The sequence below is a fragment of the Bubalus kerabau genome, chromosome 3 (genome assembly GCF_029407905.1).
Source record: "Bubalus kerabau isolate K-KA32 ecotype Philippines breed swamp buffalo chromosome 3, PCC_UOA_SB_1v2, whole genome shotgun sequence".
In the NCBI taxonomy this organism is placed as follows: domain Eukaryota; kingdom Metazoa; phylum Chordata; class Mammalia; order Artiodactyla; family Bovidae; genus Bubalus; species Bubalus kerabau.
This window is the reverse complement of record NC_073626.1, coordinates 62,612,178-62,626,307: the sequence shown is the minus strand read 5'-3', so window position 1 is coordinate 62,626,307 and position 14,130 is coordinate 62,612,178. Positions and strand designations below refer to the sequence as shown.

General features: G+C 37.1%; 1 protein-coding gene across 4 annotated transcripts in view; it reads right to left on the bottom strand.

Moving 5' to 3' along the window:
* The window catches only part of CALCRL (calcitonin receptor like receptor), a 132,560-nt gene that overhangs the window by 64,650 nt on the left and 53,780 nt on the right, over positions 1 to 14,130 (bottom strand). The gene's annotated exons all lie outside the window — the stretch shown is intronic.

Sequence of the window (14,130 nt, the reverse complement as noted above, 5' to 3'; positions counted from 1 at the left end):
AAAAGGCAATAAAAACTCTCATAAAAACCTCCAGAAAGTAGTTTTGAAGAGACGGACATGACTGTTTTAACACTTACTTTAATAATAACTATTAAACTCCAAATGCTAAGAAAACATATATTGTAAATATTGTCCTATTGACTAATGATACAGTTTTCCTTTTTCCAGAGAGTGACTGAAATAAGGTAACACCCAACTGATATTTATAATTAGCATGATCGAGGAACATTGTATGATATCAGTTACAAGCAGAGGCAGTAGTTATGCTGGCCACAAATATGAGTTAAAACTTTGTGATTTTAAAACCCAACTCAGCCTCACACTTGCAAGTTAAACAACTTCAATAAGAATTGTTTTCTCATTTGCAAAATAGTTTTAAACCAGAAAACTATTGTGAAAATAAAATAAGATAATATATGTAAACATTTTACAATTCAGTAAGTGTTAGCTGTTTTTATTATTATTACATTAAAATTTTTGAAATATAAATAAGTTTAAGTTATTTTGTTTAAGCTATTATAGGTTTAAGTTATTTGCCACAATTTTAATAGCATTATAGGTGAAAATTAATCTTATATTTCAAGATGATTGTCATAAGCATCTTGACTCTTTATATTATGCAGAAATGTTTCTATTCTGTCATTTAAGTCAATTATGAAAATATCAAATTGAGTGATGACAAGTCTATTCCCAAATATGTCCTAGTTAATAAATAACTGCATATTTCCTAATACTGCTCTAGCAAATTGTACACACTATAATCAGTCACAATGAAAAGAATATAACAAGTTAATCCAATTAAAAACAAGATACAAAACCTCTCAAATTTGACTTTAGTTTTATGTTAACTGTAACAGCCTTTACTAACAATGTATTGGAACCAAAAAGAAAAACATTGACTCTATGCTTACTTGCTTATCTAATGAACATTCCAGGTTGAATAGCTGAATAACCGTTAATGAAAGATAATATTGTGATTAAATTTTGGACTTCATTTTACACTCTGAAGTACTTACTCACAGGAATTATTTTCCCATTGTGGGTATAATTAGCCATTTCCGATGATTTTGGTCACCTTCTTTTTATTTGCAAGAGGCAAGTGGCCAAATATCAGCCCAATTAGTAAAAGGTGGGAGGGAACCTAAAAAAATGCTTTGTACTTGATGGGACACTTGCTCCAGGAGATTTAATATGGAAAGAATTGCTTGTCCAAGAGCATAGAAATGAAACACATCTTTCCAGCTCTTTGGATTACAAGCTTTATACCTACTTCTCCACGAAGTCAGGAGTCAAGTTCTATGCAAAAACATGTTTTCTTCCTCAGACAATAAAATAAAAAAATACGTAATTCTGCTGAAATTTTAATTTAAACTAATATAGTAGTCCATCATGAATGTTATGGTATTTTTGTTTTTTGACGTTTTCCATTTCTCTCAAATCAAACATGCATACAGCATCTACTAGCATGTAGGAAGCATAGAAACTCGACTGACACGGTCAGTCCAGCACATTTCCTTCTTTTTCCCTGATAAAATGACCCTCTATTTCCGCTGGAAAATCTATTCACTCTGGTTGAAGTGAGGCTGCCCTGCTGAGGTGGAAAGTGATTGAAAAGAGGTCAGATTAACACAATCCTCTGATTTAGGTTGATGTAAGCATGGAAATGTGGTCTAAGCTATACCATCAAAATTCTCCCCGGGACATTTATTTTAGTGTTATCTGCGAAGATTTTCTGTTGAAGTTGCAAAGCAAATAGTACATTGTTATTGGGCTGTCCTCACACATCCTTCTTGGCGAAGGAAATTCCTCCAGTATTCTTGCCAGGGAAATCCCATGGGCAGAGGAGCCTGGCAAGCTACAGTCTGTGGGGTCGCAAAGAGTCGGACATGACTGAGCATGCATGCATGCACTCATACATCCTTTCTATCACATGGAGAAAACCTGTTTTAAAAGTGAAGCCAAGAAGAGATAATCGGCTGAGAGCTGGAGATTGGTAGAGAATCCCATGACATTTTCATTTTCTTATAGGAGTGAAAAACTGATAATTTATATACAAAAATGCAAATTTTTTATCCCATTTGTGGCATGTTTTAATTGTGTTATTATAAACTATAACAAAAAAGAAACAGCATACAGGAGAATTAGCAAGAAAAAAAGAAAAATTACTGAACTATAGTTCATTCCTGGAAATAAACCCTGGTTAAAATTCTTATATCACACATATTTCCCTTTTATGAAGTTATTAATAGGTTTAAAAAATGTGAAAGGAAAAAAGGAAAGAAGGAAGGAAAGGGAGGAAATAAGAAAGGGGGAGCAAATAAGGAAGGAAAGAGAAAAATCAATGTGTGTGTGTCCAAGGTAAATACATGCTTTATTTAAATTAACTCTATTTTTTCATTACTTTTTAAAATATCAAACAGAATGTTGATAATACTGAAATTTGTACCATTACAAGTTTCTTTTTCTCACAACCATTAAACATAATTCCGTCTTAATATTTTTAGTATACTTATTCATTCATTCAAACATTTATTTAAATATAAAATTTCATTGTTTGAGATATATATTTCAAAACCTATGCCAAGTACTAGAGATCCAGAAATGCTTTAATTTTTTATCTTGAAGTAGTAAAAAATTTTATAGGGGAAAAAGATATACAAATGTCGTTAATAAAGTGTGCGTGCATGCTCAGTGACTCAGTCCTGTCCAACTCCATGGACTACAGCCTGCCAGGTTCCTCTGTCCATGGAATCTTCCAGGCAAGAATACTGGAATGAGTTGCCTTTTCCTACTCCAGGGGATCTTCCCCACCTAGGGATTGAACCCATGTCTCCTATATCTCCTTCATTAACAGATGGATTCTTTACCACTGCACCACCTAGGAAGCCCAATAAAGTGTATAGATAGTCAATAAATATTTTTTAGTGTCTGATCAGAGAATGGTGCATTTTACATGGGAGAAGTGAGTGTGTGTGCATGTACATGCATGTGCTGAGGGAGAAACATATTGTGTCTACTTAATATGACACTTAAGTAGAGTTTCAATAAATCTGTAATTTGATGGACTTCCCTGGTGGCCCAGGGGTTAAGACTCTTCCCTTTCACTGGAGGGCGCATGGATTCCATCCCTGCTTAAAGAACTAAGATCCTGCATGCTGTGTGGCATGGCCAAACATTTATTTTTCTTTTAATTTAGTAATTTGAAAGTGTCAGGTACTAAACAGATGCAAGTATACAAGAGGTAAGACCTTCTTGAAAGACAGGGATGCAAATTAAAGGTGGTATCTTCTGTCATGTTGAAGAGTTTTGATTTAATGCTGTAAGCTAGAGATTTTCATCTCTGTGCCCACTTTAATTGCTGGTGATGGCAGGGAGCACTCCTGCCCTGAGCAGTGACTGGGTTGAGTCTTGACTCAGTAAGCTTCCCTGAGGCATCGGTGATGTCTGCCATGGGCATCATACTGAGAAGTCATGACATGTTTTCTAAAAATTTGCTAACCCAGCTGCAAAAAAATAATAATGATAATCATAGAGGAATTAAGTAGTAGAACACTATGTCAAGATTTTCCTTTTACAAAGTAGGAGGATTGATTCAAAGATGGTGCCAAGGGCAGTTGTACAGAAAGAGACAAATTAGAATACTGCAATGACTTCTAAGGAAATGAGGCAAGAAAATAATCATGGAGGCTGGAACTAGTATTGATAATGATAGGCATGGATAGGAATATTTAAAAGTCAGAGATAGTCAATAGATTTAATCTATGAAGACATGAGAATTCAGCTGAGTGTAATTAATGAAGTCCCTAATTGAAGTCCTTAAAGGAAGTCCCTCAATTCTAATATGAGTCTCTGGCTTCCAATAGGAATATAGAGAATACAACAGAGGAAAATAGGTGGTAGGAAAACTTATGAGTATAGATGAGATATTTTGACGAAGTGCCTGAGTATTTGTCTACATAACTCTGAAAATTAGTAAGGAAGGGCCTTGAAATAAAATGTTCACACGCATCATCATATAATGGAACAATTGCTGCTGCTGCTGCTGCTAAGTCGCTTCAGTTGTGTCCGACTCTGTGTGATCCCATAGACGGCAGCCCACCAGGTGCCTCTGTATCTGGGATTCTCCAGGCAAGAATACAGGGGTGGGTTGCCATTTCTTTCTCCAATGCATGCATGCATGCTAAGTCGCTTCAGTCATGTCCGACTCTGTGCGGCCCTATGGACAGCAGCCCACCAGGCTCCTCCATCCACAGGATTCTCTAGGCAAGAATACTGGAGTGGGTTGCTATTTCCTTCTCCCAATAGAACAGCAAAAGGTGCCATTTTGTCCAGAAAACCTGTCCATAATGGGAAGAGAATAGACAGTGTACTCCAAGAGATATATATGGAATTGAATTAGAGCACATTTCAAACACTAGTGGAATTTTACACAGTCCTTCCTTCAAAAGGAAAAGTGTGTGTTAATAGACAGTATAGGTAGAGGATTCTATGGACTAGGAACTAGAAACACAAAAGCATAGGTTCTAAAAGAGCAAGGCTTGTGTGAGTAGGGTAGAGGTGCTGGCCTGCAGGAACTTGAGGTTCATTAAGGAATTGATGGGGGGAAACCTGGATATGTGACCTGAGGCATTTCCTAGGCACCCTGTCCCATGATGCTCTCTACTACTGCTGTAATGTTGCACATACCAAACAACTTATTTTTAATTATTTGGTCCTGTGACTAAATCTGGGTTATAATTTAAAAATAGATTTTCCAGTGCAAGAGAAGTTGCACAGGAAGAAGCTCCTTGCTGAATTAAGCCAAGCTTAAGTGAGAACGGCTGCTTAAGAACAACACGTTCCCTGTGAAAAATGATGGCAAGTCCCTTTCAGCGAGTCTAACCTTTACAGAGTGCTATTATCAACTCAATTGTATGTTTTTTCCTGTTTCACAAACATGTTCCCAAAAGACTTTTAAAATAGCTTTCTTTCCTGCTAAATTGTTGTGCCAAGCACTTTTTCTGAATCTTAGCCTTAACTGGACCAGGATGTGTTAAAGAAAGAAAAAAAAAAAAATGCCCTGTCACGCTTGACATGGTGTAATAGGTCTTAACAACATCAGTAAAGCACTTTTCTAACCTGACTATCCCTCCTCTCACTGAATCTTAAAACAGTGCATCTTCATGAAAATGCAAAATACCCTGAAGAAACAACAGAAGAAACGATTTATCAAAACAAATCATCATTTGAAATCAAGTGAAAAATCTGTCCACTGAAGTAGGAATTTCTTCCAAATAAGAGAAAAAAAATCACTATGGAAAATAAATGTTTGTTTTGTAAAGTTAAAATAATCTAAAGAAAATAAATTAATCATATGGAATGGTTCTTTAGGTACCCATGTTGATCTTTCTTTTGTTTTCTTTTGGAGGAAAAGAAAAGCATCACAATATCCTGAAATCTGTCTTGGTCACTTCAAAACGAATTCCATGCATTGCTGGGGCCCATCTGTCAAATTGCAACTCAGGTTGCTCTGCTATGTGAGTCTGTCTTTCCAGAGAAAAGTGTTTCCCCAGCAAAAGTCTTTGTAAACAGTAATAAAAATAGCAATCTCAGAAAAGGAAAAAAAAATAACAATAAGGAGGAGGGGAAGAGAACTAGGAGGAAGAGGAGAAGGAATAAGAGGAAAGTAAATAAAAGATAAACATAGCTTGAAGGGCCACTTTGTTGGAGGTTATGTCTAGAAAACTCACATGCAGCTTTCTGGGACAGGAGTCAATGCATCTATCAGAAGATTATGTTGCTTTTGGCAGCAGATAACAACTTTTTAAAACTAATAGTGGGGGACTTGGGGGAAAAAAGACAGGAAAATGGTAGAAAGCAAATGAAGGGCAGAGAGCACAGGTTTTTGCATCAATGGGCTGATTTGAGATACCAGCTGTAGTATTTACAAACTGGAAATGCAGGCAGAAACTAAATCTGCAGCCTTTACCTGGGTTTCTGTAGTTCTCAGATGAGCATACATTTCTATCTTAAGTATACTTGTGATGATTAAATGTAATAACCCACATAATCACCTATTGCTATCTGGGAAGCGATAAGTACTATGAAAGTACTGGTCTCTCTTCTCCCCTGCAGCAGAAGAGAATGCCAAAGTTTGCTTTAATTGATCCCAATGATAAGACTTGCAATTTGGGGTAAAATTATACGTGAATATTTAACAATGCCAACTCTCTCCGCTTTCTGTAAAGGAGGAGATTATTAGCCATCAAAGTCATGGGATTTAACACAGTCAAAAGGAAGTGACAATGAATACTATATCCAAAATCACTTATGTCTTATGAAAACTACTACTTTGCTCTCTACATAACACTGCTAACTCTTGCTCTGTTAGGAGGTGCCATTTCACGTGTACACACACACATACTGTTGTTTTTGTTTAGTCGCTAAGTCATGTCCGACTCTTTTGTGACCCCATGGACTGTAGCCCACCAGTCCCCTCTCTTCCTAAGATTTCCCAGGCTAGAAGACTGGAGTGGGCTGCCAATTCCTCCTCCAGGGGATCTTCCCGACCCAGGGATTAAACTTGAGTCTTCTGAATTGCAGGTATAATCTTCACCACTGAGCCCCCAGGGAAGCACCCTATTTTAGGGGGCTTTAGGGGTCTTCTGGGGTCTTCCCTGACAGCTCAGCAGTAAAGAATCCACCTGCTAATGCAGGAGCCACAGGAGATGCTGGTTTGATCCCTGGGTCAGGAAGATCCCATGGAGGAGGGCATAGCATAGCAACCCGCTTCAGTATTCTTGCCTGGAGAATCCCAAGGACAGAAGAGACTGGTGGGCTATGGTCCATAGGGTTGCAAAGAGTTGGCCATGACTGAAGCGACAGCATGCATGTATGCATATATGAAAATATGTGTATGACATATATACATAAGGGTTTTTTCCTGAGAAAATAATAAACACCGGCACTCAAGTCTCCTCTTTAGATTCCCAGGACAATATTATTAAGGAGGTAAAATCTTTTTTACATTGTCACAAATACATACCCTATGAAGATTTCTGCATCTGCACTATCAACTGTTGTTTTTTATTTTCTTAATTCCTTGATTTAAAAAAAAGAAAAACTGAAGGTGGCAGATATATTATCTGGATATATCAGGGAGTTATTAGATGGAGACAGAATGGTGCAAAGATATAATATGTAAATGGTTGAAGGAGAAAAAAATGCAGCAGTTCTTCATTAAGCTTATTTTGTGGTCAAAAACAAATAAAATTTAATACAGACATATAAACACAAAATAAATTAATAATTTATTATTTATTAATTGAATCATACTATTTTTGTTTTATAATATAATGTTCCCTTTTAATATAAAATAGTATGAATATGGGGCTGTATGTAGCTGGACCTCATCATTTCCTTCTTATTGTCAAAACTTAATTCTGGACCACCTCAGGACCATCCCCAGCCAAAATAGAAAAAGAAAAGAAAAGAAAAATGTTGATATGTTTATTTGTGGCAAAGAAACAATAAAAGCAATAATTTATCATCTAAAATAATTTTAAGCTAAAAATAACTGGTTGTTCTGTAAAATTGCATATATTTGGATTTAACTCAACATCTGATTTATTGACTATGCCAAAGCCTTTGACTGTGTGGATCACAATAAACTGTGGAAAATTCTGAAAGAGAAAGGAATACCAGACCACCTGACTTGCCTCTTGAGAAATCTGTATGCAGGTCAGGAAGCAACAGTTAGAACTGGACATGGAACAACAGACTGGTTCCAAATAGGAAAAGGAATACGTCAAGGCTGTATATTGTCACCCTGCTTATTTAACTTCTATGCAGAGTACATCATGAGAAACGCTGGGCTGGAAGAAGCACAAGCTGGAATCAAGATTGCCGGGAGAAATATCAATAACCTCAGATATGCAGATGACACCACCCTTATGGCAGAAAGTGAAGAGGAACTAAAAAGCCTCTTGATGAAAGTGAAAAAGGAGAGTAAAAAAGCTGGCTTAAAGCTCAACAGTCAGAAAGCGAAGATCATGGCATCCAGTCCCATCACTTCATGGGAAATAGATGGGGAAACAGTGGAAACAGTGTCAGACTTTATTTTTCTGGGCTCCAAAATCACTGCAGATGGTGACTGCAGCCATGAAATTAAAAGACACTTACTTCTTGGAAGAAAAGTTATGACCAACCTAGATAGCATATTGAAAAACAGAGACATTACTTTGTCAACAAAGTTCCGTCTAGTCAAGGCTATGGTTTTTCCTGTGGTCATGTATGGATGTGAGAGTTGGACTGTGAAGAAAGCTGAGCGCTGAAGAATTGATGCTTTTGAAGTGTGGTGTTGGAGAAGACTCTTGAGAGGCACTTGGACTGCAAGGAGATCCAACCAGTCTATTCTGAGGGAGATCAGCCCTGGGTGTTCTTTGGAAGGAATGATGCTAAAGCTGAAACTCCAGTACTCTGGCCATCTCATGTGAAGAGCTGACTCATTGGAAAAGACTCTGATTCTGGGAGGGATTGGGAGCAGGAGGAGAAGGGGACGACAGAGGATGAGATGGCTGGATGGCATCACTGACTTGATGGACGTGAGTCTGAGTGAACTCCGGGAGTTGGTGATGGACAGTAAGGCTTGGCATGCTGCAATTCATGGGGTCGCAAAGAGTCAGACACAACTGAACGACTGAACTTAACTGATTTTATGAAAATTACATGTAATTGTTTGATTTAGCTCAGTATTTCATGAAAATTATATGTACTTAAAAATTGGAAATAAATTCATTTACTAATAAAGATGTTTAGAATACTCCATTCACAATTCAAACTGAATTTTTCTGTTAAATATTTTTATTGTGAAGAAAACCTTATAGGGATTCCACCTCTGTATAATGGTGGGTAATATTGATAAGAACAAGGAGGAGGAAAAAAAAGAGAAAGTATTGGGGAGCCTAACGTTATTTGTTAGTCTGCTTGTTTGTGTGTATCTATGGTCTCTTAAAGTAATCATTGCTTAAGGGAGCTGGAGGAATAAACATTCCTGACTTCAAATTATACTACAAAGCTATAGTCATCAAGACAGTACAGTACTGGCACAAAACAGAAATACAGACGAGTGGAGCGAGATAGAAAGCCCAGAGATAAATCCAAGCACCTAAGGACACCTTATGTTTGACATAAGAGGCAAGAATATACAGTGGAGAAAAGACAGCCTCTTCAATAAGTGGTGCTGGGAAAACTGGACAGCTACACATAAAAGAATGAAATTAGAGCACTTTCATCATACACAGAATAAACTCAAAATGGATTAAAGACATAAATGTAAGGCCAGAAACCATAAAGCTCTTAGAGGAAATGTAGGCAGTACATTCTTTGACATAATTCACAGCAAGTTCTCTATGACCCACCCCCTAGTGCAATGGAAATAAAAACAAAAATAAACAAATGGGACCTAATTAAACTTAAAAGCTTTTGCAAAGCAAAAGAAACAATAAACAAAATGAAAAGAAAACCCTCAGAATGGGAGAAAATAATTCCAAATGAAGCAACTGACAAAAGATTAGTCTCTAAAATATATAAGCAGCTCATACAGCTCAATATGAGAAAAACAAAAAGCTTAGTCAAAAAAAAAAGGGCAGAAGGCCTAAACAGGCATTTCTTCAAAGAAGACATATAAATACATGAAAAATGCTCAACATCACCATTAGAGAAATGCAAAAAAATAAAACAAACCTCCAAGGAGGTATTGCCTCACACCAGTCAGAGGGCCATCATCAAAAAAATTTCCAAACAATAAATGCTGGAGAGGATGTGGAGAAAAGGAAATTCTCCTGCAGTGTTGGTGGGAATGTAAATGGATACAGCCATTATGGAGAACGCTATGGAGATTCCTTAAAACACAAAGCTAAGAATAAATCTACCACGTGCTGTAGTCCCTCAGTGTGTCTGACTCTTTGCAATCCCATGGACCATAGGCTGCCAGGCTCATCTGTCTATGGTGATTCTCCAGGCAAGAAGACTGGAGTGAGCTGCTATGCCCTCCTCCAAGGGATCTTCCCAACCCAGGTATCAAACCTAGGTCTCCCACATTGCAGGAGGATTTTTTACCACCTGAGCCACCAGGGAAGCCCAAATCTACCATATGACCCTGCAATCCCACTACTGGGCATATGCCCTGAGAAAACCCCAATTCTAAAAGACCCATGTACCCATTGCTCATTGCAGCACTATATACAATAGCCAGGACATGGAAGCAACCTAGATGTCCATGGACAGATGAATAGATAAAGAAGCTGTGGTACATATATAAAATGGAATATTACTCTACCATAAAAAGGAACACATTTGAGTGAATTGTAGTGAGGTGGATGAACCTAGAGCCTATTATACACAGTGAAGTAAGTCAGAGAAAAACAAATATGGTATATCAACACATACATATGAAGTCAAGAAAAACTATTCTGATGAACCTATTTACAGGGAAGGAATGGAAATGCAGATGTAGAGAATGAACTTGCAGAGACTGCGGGGGAAGGATAGGGTGGGACGAATGGAGAAAGTAGCATTGACATATATAAACTACCATGTGGAAGTTGCTATTTAACACAGGGAGCCCAGCCTGGTGCTCTGTGATGAACTAGTAGGGTGGGGGGAGGGGAAGAAAGAGGGGATCGATCTGTAATTATGACTGATTCATGACCGAACAGGAACAATGGCTGATTCCTGTTGTTTTATGGCAGAAACCAACACAACATTGTAAAGCAATTTTCCTGCAGTTAAAAAATAATGTTTTTCAAAAAAGTGATCGTTGCTTATCCTGTGTTTGGTACTTAAAATAAGCAACTAATAACTTTTGAAAAAAGATGTGGTTTGGTCCATGTGTGTGTGTATGTGTGTTCTTACATAAGAGAGAGAGAAAGAAGGAGAGGAAGAGGGAGAGAGATAGAGAGTGAGCAAGCCCAAACTGGAAGATAGAAGGACAGGATTTCCATTTTATTTCCTACACAAGGAAGGGGTGCTGGAATTCACATCATTAAATACACACATTAACTAACCAACTGGAAAATCTTTTAGTCAGAGGATATAAGAAAAGCAGAATTCTGGGGGGAAAAAAAAAAGAACTGTTTTGTGCAATAATGCTAATGATGTTTTATGAAGGATCTAATTACTGTATTTTCAGGGTTTGACTTTGGCTCTCTCATCCTGAAGAAACCCTCTCTGAACTCCTTGTATCCCTCATGTTCCCACCCTGGAGAGGCCACACCCTCTTAGGCCACACTATCACATTAGACTTAATTCAGTCTGTCTTCTTACTTTCTCCCACCAAATGTGAGTGCTATTTGAGGTATTTGAGGGCCCTGCTTTACTAACCCTTGGGTCCCCAGGACGCTGCCTGGTGTGTAATAATCTTTACCATTTTTCAAATGAATAAACAAATGAGATAAATATGCATCACAAATATGTCTAATTATAATGATTAACATCTTTTTAATGATCTATAAAGTCTAATCATAGCAAAATTCAAGTGTATGTAGGAAGAGTATAAGACTAGTTAAAAGTTTGTCTCATTCATTTGCCAAATAAAGAAAAGTACTTCAACTAATCAAAAAATGTTTTCTCTCATACTGTTAAGGAAACTTTTAAAAAATTGGTGGGTGATAATATGTCAATCAGAACGGGCAATTGGTGAACATTTTCAAATGAACTATTTCTTTTATTTCTAAAATAGTGGGCATATTCAAAAGGCTAGTAGTATATTTTTGCCTATTAATCCTAGAAATGTCTGCTGACTTTTATACGCTGAGACAAAAATCTAAATTTAAAAATAAAAGAATGAGAAATCATTGGGCATAAACTAAAGGCTGAGATACATACAGTGAGATATAAATATATGCTCAGTTCAGTTCAGTCGCTCAGTCGTGTCCAGCTCTTTGCAACCCCATGGACTGCAGCACACCAGGCCTCCCTGTCCATCACCAACTCTTCGAGTTTATTCAAACTCATGTTCATTGAGTCGATGATGCCATGCAACCATCTCATCCTCTGTTGTCCCCTTCTCCTCCCACCTTCAATCTTTCCCAGCATCACGGTCTTTTCAAATCAGTCAGCTCTTTGCATCAGGTGGCCAAATTGGAGTTTCAGCTTTAGCATCAGTCCTTCCAATGAACATCCAGGACTGATCTCCTTTATGATGGACTGGTTGGATCGCTTTGCAGTCCAAAGGACTCTCAAGAGTCTTCTCCAACACCACAGTTCAAAAGCATCAATTCTTTGGCCCTCAGCTTTATGTATAGTCCAACTCGTACATCCATACATGACTACTGGAAAAACCAAAGCCTTGACTAGACAGAGCTTTGTTGGCAAAGTAATGTCTCTGCTTTTTAATATGCTGTCTTAGGTTGGTCATAACTTTCCTTCCAAGGAGTAAGAGTCTTTAATTTCTTGGCTGCAGTCACCATCTGCAATGATTTTGGAGCCCAAAAAAATAAATTCAGCCAAGTTTCCGCTGTATCCCCATCTATTTGCCATGAAGTGATGGGACCGGATGCCATGATCTTAGTTTTCTGAATGTTGAGCTTTAAGCCGACTTTTTCACTCTCCTCTTTCACTTTCATCAAGAGGCTCTTTAGTTCTTCACTTTCTGCCATAAGGGTGGTGTTATCTGCATATCTGAGGTTATTGATATTTCTCCCAGCAATCTTGATTCCAGCTTGTGCTGGCTCCAGCCCAGCATTTCTCATGATGTACTCTGCATATAAGTTAAATAAGCAGGGTGACAATATACAGCCTTGATGGACTCCTTTTCCTATTTGGAACCAGTCTGTTGTTCCATGTCCAGTTCTAACTGTTGCTTCCTGACCTGCATACAGATTTCTCAAGAGGCAGGTCAGGTGGTCTGGTATTCCCATCTCTTTCAGAATTTTCCACAGTTTATTGTGATCCACACAATAAAGGTTTTGGCATAGTCAAAAAAGAAGAAACAAATATTTTTCTGGAACTCTCTTGCTTTTTCAATGATCCAGAGGATGTTGGCAATTTGATCTCTGGTTCCTCTGCCTTTTCTAAATCCAGCTTGAACATTTGGAAATTCATAGTTCATGTATTGCTGAAGCCTGGCCTGGAGAATTTTGAGCATTCCTTTACTAGCGTGTGAGATAAGTGCAATTGTGCAGGAGTTTGAGCATATATGCTACTTCATGTTAAAGTTTTCTTTAGCATTAAGCATATGTTTAGGTAAAACATTGCATTTAAAGCATTTCAATAGCTTTGAGTCAAGTGCTGAATAAATGCAGGGTTTTAATTTTGGTCAACTTGGGGATCACAGAGGAAAAGGAGCCTACAGATGTGACCTAAAGCTTCTTGTGCACAGTGCAATGCGATTACAAGGATTTTCACCTCTACATGTTGTCTTGGTTTCTGTCACTAAACAAGCTCTATATATTTTGAACAAAATCATTCATCTTAGGTAGTCTCAATTTTTTTTTTTTTTAATCTGTATAGTAAGAGTATTAGACTAGATTTTTAAGGTACTTTTTGTTTAATTCTGATTTTCTGAGGGGCAAGGCTATGGTTTTTATATCTCAGTAATGCTGTATTACTGCAAATCTATTAAATATGGAAAGCTAAACTAAAGGAAACATTTCCTCACTAGTTTTTTGTAAACATACAACAAAATATTACAGTTTGCAAAATAATGCTATATTGAGATTTGATACTATCTTGATACATATATATATATATACTTAGAAAACTTTATATATATATATATATACTTAGAAAACTTATTTTTAGATTTTGATTTTTAGCTGTAAAAATCTACAGTGAGTAGATTTTTAAAAACTCACTAAAAAACTTCAGTGAATTTTTTTTCTCTTCCCAATGCCTTAATAAATAAGGCAACACGTTTAAGAAGCATGACAGTATACATTAAAGTTTATTTAAAACAAGAAATAGACAACCTAGGAATAAAACTCAAAGATGTCCATGTGATATCCATAAAATTACATTACATACTATATATCTTTCTTTTTAAAAGGTAGGATAATATGGAAGCCTAAACACCTACTAAATGCAGTAAATCAATGAATTCACTATAATCTTGCACTGGAGTCTCTGTTCTCTACAAACAAAAAATTTTAA